Below are 7,897 nucleotides of genomic sequence, written 5' to 3' on the forward strand. Positions count from 1 at the left end.
TATTATTCCTCCTCCATCTTAATCCCCTTGTGTCATTTCCCCCCCCCCCCCCTCCATCTTAATCCCCTTGTGCCATTATTATCAGAGGAAGGGGGAATGGTGCAAGGGGATTAAAATGGAAGGGGGAATAATGGCACAAGGGGCTAAAGATGGAGGTGGGAAAATGGCGCAAGAGGATCAGAGAGAGGGAGGAATAATGGCACAAAAGATTAAAATGGGGGGGGGGGGTGATTATCCTCCCCCCCCTCCATCTTAATCCCCTTGTGCTATTATTCCCCCTCCATCTTAATCCCCTTTTGCCATATTGGATAATAATGGCACAAGGGGATTAAGATGGAGGGGGAATAATGGCAAAAGGGGATCAGAGGGAGGTGGGAATGGTGGGACAGGGGGATTAAGAAGGAGGGGGAATAATGGCACAAGGGGATTAAGATGGAGGGGGAAATAATAGCACAAGGGGATTAAGATGGAGGGGGATGCATTAGTATAAAGGTAAAAACACGCCTTTTGTCCGCGGGTACCCCTCGCGCGCAAGTTCCGCATGAGGGGGTACCTGCGGACATACTTTCAGGCCTTGGCGGTACAGTCGCCGAAAAGGTTGAGAACCACTGATCTAGAGGACAGTCAGCAGCTACTGCCCAGCCAAGAAGTGGAGGAGACATCCACTTACCTTGCTAGGCAGGCAAGTAGTGATGCGGAGAGTGGCATGGGAGGTGGTGTTGCGAGCATTCAGGCTTCTGAAGCAGACACTGTTGAGGAACCCGAGGAGGACATCAGTGACATGCAGACACAACTCGATGTTGATTAAGCTAATCACACTTAGGGGCTGGATGCAGAAGGGGCTTCATCATCAACAGGAGAAGAGGGTTACAGTTTGCCTGTGATGCAGCAGCTGAGCCAGCAAGGGGGTAGCATGGTTGGCAGTCAACATGGTGGCAGAAGTGGACAGTCTGGAGCCAAACGTGCCTGGAGTAGATCACCTGCTTCGTGGCAGCCTACCTTCCCAGGAGGTAGTGGAACAGGGGCTCCTGAAATCGGCAGCAGTAGCAGTCAATCAGTGCGGACTGTTGGTGGGAAAATCAGCTACTTGGCCATCCAGAGGATGTTAACCTGGTCACATGCAAGATATGTCGGCAGAAGGTGAAGCGTGGCCAGGGTCCCAATGTTGGCACCATGGCCCTGCGTTAACATATGCAGTAGAGATGAGCGAACTTTTCAAAAATTCAGTTCGGTTTGCCAAATTTTTCCGAAAAGTTCATTTCAGGTCGAATAAATTCACGGTGAAACTGTATTGAAATGGCTATTTCTGGCCTACAGAGAGCCTCAAAAGGGGTGTAGAACACTTTGCCTTGCTGTAACACGCATAGGGAGTGTGGTAGGTTAGTGAAGTCATACCGTTATTCACTATGGCATGCAGATTACAGGCATGGCCATTAGAATCACTGCTGCATAGTGTCTATGTGGCAGCAGGGAGATCACAAGGTGTCAAAATTGAAGATGATAAAGAGATCATTTATGTCATATTTAATGTAATTTGATGTGAAAATGTAATTCTGGTGAGCATCAAGCTGGCGGTCCTCCACCAGGCGAGATACCACCTGTTCCAACCCCTGCCTCTCAGTGCCCCCCTGACTATGAAAGTATGAATGTTCCATTTAATTAGTTATGGTTCATTGCTATTGCTCCAACATATTTTATTGGATTTTTGTAATAATTCCACAGGTAATATGATGTTGACGGCCAAAGGGCCTCAGTCTTGAAAAAATTACAACCCCTAAGATAAAAAAGATGAATATTGAAATCTCTATTGAAGATGTATGTTAGCTAGTGCTACCATAAAAAAAAAAATTTGGGCCAGGCCCAGCAGCAACAGTAAGCCAAGGAGTTCCTGAAACACACAGAGTGGAATAGGCTGCAGCATGAGTACACAAGAGGGGTACACAACCCCAACATTAAAAAGTGAATGTTAGCATCTCTATTAAAGATGCATGTTAGCTAGTGCAACCATCCAAAAATGTAAGGCCCAAGCCCAGCAGCATCACTAAACCATGTAGTTGCTGAAAGATACAGTCAGGAGCAGGCAGCAGCATGAGTACACAAGAGGGTTTCATAACCCCTAAGATTACTAGATGAATGCTTAAATCTCTATTAACCCCTTCATGACCCAGCCCATTTTCACCTTCATGACCTGGGCATTTTTTGAAAATCTGACCACTGTCACTTTAAACATTAATAACTCTGGAATGCTTTTACTTACCATTCTGATTCAGAGAAAGTTTTTTCGTGACATATTCTACTTTATGTTATTGGTAAAATTTCACTGATATTTGCATCCTTTCTTGGTAAAAAATCTAAAAATGTCATGAATATTTTGAAAATTTAGCATTTTTCTAACTTTGAAAGTATCTGCTTGAAAGGAAAATGGATATTCCAAATAAATTACATATTGATTCACATATATAATATGTCTACTTTGTGTTTGCATAAAAAAATTGGCAAGTTTTTACTTTTGAAAGACACCAGAGGGCTTCAAAGTTCCGCAGCAATTTTCCAATTTTTCTCAAGATTTTCAAAATCGTAATTTTTCAGGGCCCAGTTCAGGTTGGAAGTGGATTTTAAGGGTCTTCATATTAGAAATACCCCATAAATGACCCCATTATAAAAACTGCACCCCCCAAAGTATTCAAAATGACATTCAGTAAGTGTTTTAACCCTTTAGGTGTTTCACAGGAATAGCAGCAAAGTGAATGAGAAAATTCTAAAGCTTCATTTTTTACACTCGCATTTTCTTGTAGACCCAATTTTTTAATTTTACAAGGGGTAAAAGGAGAGAAATCACCCTAAAATTTGTAACCCAATTTCTCTTGAGTAAGGAAATACCTCATATGCATATGTAAAGTGTACGAAGGGCGCAGTAGAGGGCTCAGAAGGGAAGGAGCGACAATGGGATTTTGGAGAGCGAGTTTTTCTGAAAGGGTTTTTGGGGGGCATGTCCCATTTAGGAATCCCCTATGGTGCCAGAACAGTGGACCCCCCCCCACATGGGACCCCATTTTGGAAACTATACCCCCCATGGAATTTAATAAGAAGGGGTGCAGTGAGCATTTACACCCCACTGGCGTTTGACAGATATTTGAAACAGTGGACTGTGCAAATCAAAAATTGTATTTTTCATTTTCACAGACCACTGTTCCAAAAACCTGTCATACACCAGTGGGGTGTAAATGCTCACTGCACCCCTTATTAAATTCCATGAGGGGTGTAGTTTCCAAAATTGGGTCACATATGGATATTTATTGTTTTGCGTTTGTCAGAACTGCTGTAACAATCAGCCATCCCTGTGCAAATTGCCTCAAATGTATATGGTGCACTCTCCCTTCTGGGCCTTGTTGTGCGCCCCCAGAGCACTTTGCGCCCACATATGGGGTATCTCCGTAGTCGGGAGGAATTGCATTACAAATTTAGAGGGTCTTTTTTCCCTTTTACCTCTTGTGAAAATGAAACGTATAGGGCAACACCAGCATGTCAGTGTAAAAAAAATATTTTTTTACACTAACATGCTGGTGTAGACCCCAACTTCACCTTTTCATAAGGGGTTAAAGAAGAAAAAGCCCCCCAAAATTTGTAAGGCAATTTCTCCCGAGTACGACGATACCCCATATGTGTCCCAAAACTGTTGCCCTGAAATACGACAGGGCTCCAAAGTGAGAGAGCGCCATGCGCATTTGAGGCCTGAATTAGGGATTTGCATAGGGGTGGACATAGGGGTATTCTATGCCAATGATTCCCAAACAGGGTGCCTCCAGCTGTTGCAAAACTCCCAGCATGCCTGGACAGTCAATGGCTGTCCGGCAATACTGGGAGTTATTATTTTGCAACAGCTGGAGGCTCCGTTTTGGAAACAGTAGCGTACCAGACGTTTTTCATTTTTTTGGGGAGGGGGGGGGGGGCTGTGTAGGGATATGTGTATATGTAGTGTTTTTTACTTTTTATTTTAGGTTAGTGTAAGTGTAGTGTAGTGTTTTTAGGGTACAGTCACATGGGCAGAGGTTCACAGCAAGTTTGCCACTGGAAGTTTGAGCTACAGCGCAAAATTTGCGCCATCTTAAACTTGCAGCACTCACTGTAAACCTCCGCCCATGTGAGTGTACCCTGTACATTCACATTGGGGGGAGGGGGCAAACATCCAGCTGTTGCAAACTCCGAGAATGCCCTTTGGCTGTCCGTGCATGCTGGGAGTTGTAGTTTTGCAACAGCTGGAGGAACACTGGTTTGGAAACACTAAGTTAAGTAATAAACTTTCAAGTGTTTTGCAACCAAACTTAGTGTTTCCAAACCAGTGTGCCTCCAGCTGTTGCAAAACTACAACTCCCAGCATGCATGGTCTGTCAGTGCATGCTGGGAGTTATAGTTTTGCAACAATTGCAACAGCTGGAGGCACTGAGGTAGGAAACGGACAATGTTTCCCAACTAGTGTGCCTCCAGTTGTTGCAAAACTACAACTCCCAGCATGCCCAGACTGCCCAGGCATGCTGGAAGTTGTAGTTCGGCAATATCTGAAGGATCATATGTTGCCGAACTACAACTTCCAGCATGCTTGGGCAGTCTGGGCATGCTGGGAGTTGTAGTTTTGCAACATCTGGAGGTCCACAGTTTGGAGACCACTGTATAATGGTCTCCAATCTGTGCTCTTCCAGACGTTAGAGAACTACAACTCCCAGCATGCCCAGAGACCATTATACAGTGGTCTCCAAACTGTGGCCCTCCAGATGTTGAGAAACTACAACTCCCAGCATGCCCAGAAAGCCAAAGGCTGTCTGGGCATGCTGGGAGTTGCAGTTTTGAAACTCCCAGAGGCAGCAGTGAGATCACTTTACGGCGATCTCACTGCTGCCAATGAAGATGCCGCACTGCTGCCGGAAACTCACCTCCGGGACGCAGCGCCGCCGGGACCGCCTGGAGGACACCGCTCGCCGCCGGGACCGCTCGGGACACCGCTCGGACGGGTAAGTGACGCCGGGGGACGGGTCAGGGACACTTAGCAGAGCGGTGTTTGTCCCGATCCCCGTGATCCGGACTCACACACCGCGCTGCTAAGTATTCTCATAGCGAAACGCTGCTATCAGCTATTCAGATTTGACTAGCTGATAGCAGCGATCGCTGGGGGGGGTGGGGGATGAAACCCCCCGTGGTCGCATGGTAAGATGGCTGGCTATCAGTGATAGCCACCATCTTTCCGGGCGCTGCAGGATGCTGCGAGTAGCGGCAAAAATGTTCATGACGTACCTGTATGTCATGGGTCGGGAACACCTTGCCACCCATGACGTACAGGTATGTCATAGGTCGGGAAGGGGTTAAGCATGTATGTTAGCTAGTGCTACCATTCGAAAATTTTAGGGGCAAGCCCAGCAGCATATGTAAGCTAAGTCATTTCTGGAAGACACAGTCAGGAAAAGGCATCATCAGTACACAAGAGGGTTTAATAGAGACGACCCACGCGGGTTTAGGCTCTTTGTGAGGAGGCGACTCCACCAGATTCCCAACATGGCGGACGATAAACAAAAGGAGAGTGTGAAAACTGAAAACAGTGACCACATCAACCTGAAGGTAGCTGGCCAGGACGGCTCTGTTTTCCAGTTAAAAAAAAGAAACATATGCCACTGAACAAGCTGATGAAAGCTTATTGTGAATGACAGGGATTGTCAATGAGGCAAATAAGATTTCAGTTTGATGGGCAGCCTATTAATGAGACGGACACACCAGCACAGTTGCAAAAGGAGGAGGAAGACACGATTGATGTTTTCCAGCAGCAGACGGGAGGAAACTTCTAGAACAAGTTTTGCCTAGTCCTTCACCCACTGCCTCCACTGTTCAGCTTCCTATGTTCACAATCATCCCCCTTCCATCACTGTACATAATAGGGTGGATGTGCTATGATTCTGGACCAAATTATTTTGAGAAGGTTGGGTGCTGTGCACAGTCTCTCACCACACATATTGCTATGCTCTCTTTTATTCCAGTAAATTATTATTTTTTTATTTTTTATTTTACAAGCCCAACAACTGCTTAGATACACAACTGCTGTTTCTTGGGGTGCTGTACATGGTTCTCAGCTAGAATACTTAAAGGGAGAGCAAGCCCACCTCTCAATTGGTATTCATTGTTATCATTTTTTTGTTTGTCTTTTATTATAAATTACCATTTTATAACTTTTTGTATGTAACTGTTATATGTAGCTGGGTGAATAGGAAGAATGTAAAAAGCTTAAAAATCTTAGGTATTCCCTTCTGGCATCTCATTATTTAAATAAACCGGGTTTAAAAGAAGAGGGTTTAATAACCCCTAAGATTGAAAGATCAATGTTGAAATTTCTATTAAGCATGTTTGTAAGCTAGTGCTAACATCATAAAATCAAAGTCCCAAGCCCAGAAGCATCAGTAAGCCAAGTAGTTCCTGAAATACACAGTCAGGAGCAGGTATCAGCAGTACACCCAAGGGTGTCATAACCCCTTACATTGAAAGATCAATGTTGAAATCTCTATTAAGCATGTATGTTAGCTAGTGCTAACATCCAAATATGTGAGGCCCAAGGCGAGAAGCATCAGTAAGGCAAGTAGTTCCTGAAACACACAGTCAGGAAAAGGCATCAGCAGTACACCAGAGAGTTTCATAACCCCTAAGATTACAAGATCATTGTTGACATTTCTATTAAGCATGTATTTAGCTAGTGCTAAACATCCAAAAAGCCTGGTACAGCCTGAAGGTGGCTGAAGCATGATGAGACCATATAGTGGCTGAATGGCACAGCCTGGAGTTGCCAGAAGTATAAGGAGACAAAATAGTGGCTGAATGAAACAGCCTTGAGGTGGCAGCAGCATCAGGAGTCCTGAAAGTCACCCGGTGACAGAGTGGTGCGGTGGGTGACAATACCAGTACCCGGTGATGAAGGTGACTGAAAAAAGGTGTGATGCGGAAGGATGTTTGTAACTGGGGAGCACCTTCTTAAATCTGTTTGGCACTATCCATATTTGTGAAGTGTAGGTGTAGCAGCATGGTCAACCTACTCTGATGCATCTGGCATTGGTGGGTGGAAATCCTGGCTGATCCATGCCTGATTCATCTTCACAAAGGTCAGTCTCTCCCCATTTTTCGTGGACAGACGAGTTCTCCTTGGGGTAACGATGGCCCCCGCCGCACTAAACACCCGCACTAATGGCACACTACTGGCCGGGCAGGACAGCTTTTTCAGGGCAAACTCTGCTAGTTGCGGCCATAAATCAAGTTTGGCTGCCCAGAAGTCCAGATGATCTTCAAGATTTGTTGGCATGGCCATGTCAAGGTATGCCACCACCTGCTGGTTCAGGTCCTGCTCCATATCTACCTGCTGCAGATGAGTTGTTTCACTATGCGGATGAACAAAGCTACTCATCAGCGAATGTAGATTCAGGCTGCTGCTGATGGAGCTGGTACTGCTCCTGCCACCCCACCCCTCCCTACGTAGGATCTCTCTGTAGTAGGTCAGTTTGTCCTCCCTCTCAGTCAGTCTCCTCATGCTGCCGCCACCTTCACGCTGTGTCATTCATCTACTATATGGTCTCCTCATGCTGCTGCCACCTCCATGCTTTATCATTCAGGCACTATATTGTCTCCTCATGCTTCCGCAACCTCCATACTGTGTCATTCAGCCACTATATGGTCTCCTCATGCTGCTGCCAACTTCAGGCTGTGTCATTCAGCCACTATATTCTGCCGGTAACTCAAGGTATATGACGGTCGCCACCCCAGCAGCACTTGCACAGCATTAAGAAGTAAATGTTCCGAACAAAGCCGAAACACTGGCCAGTGGAATACCCCATTAAATGGTCCAACTCAGGAGGGTGCGTTTTCTACGGCCGGA

General features: G+C 45.7%; 1 pseudogene; it reads left to right on the plus strand.

Annotated features, from left to right (window-relative positions):
* Positions 1-5,544: 5,544 nt before the first annotated feature.
* LOC130366931 (small ubiquitin-related modifier 2-like) lies at positions 5,545-5,843 on the plus strand (annotated as a pseudogene).
* Positions 5,844-7,897: the final 2,054 nt, after the last annotated feature.

This window comes from Hyla sarda, chromosome 4 (assembly GCF_029499605.1).
Source record: "Hyla sarda isolate aHylSar1 chromosome 4, aHylSar1.hap1, whole genome shotgun sequence".
In the NCBI taxonomy this organism is placed as follows: Eukaryota; Metazoa; Chordata; class Amphibia; order Anura; family Hylidae; genus Hyla; species Hyla sarda.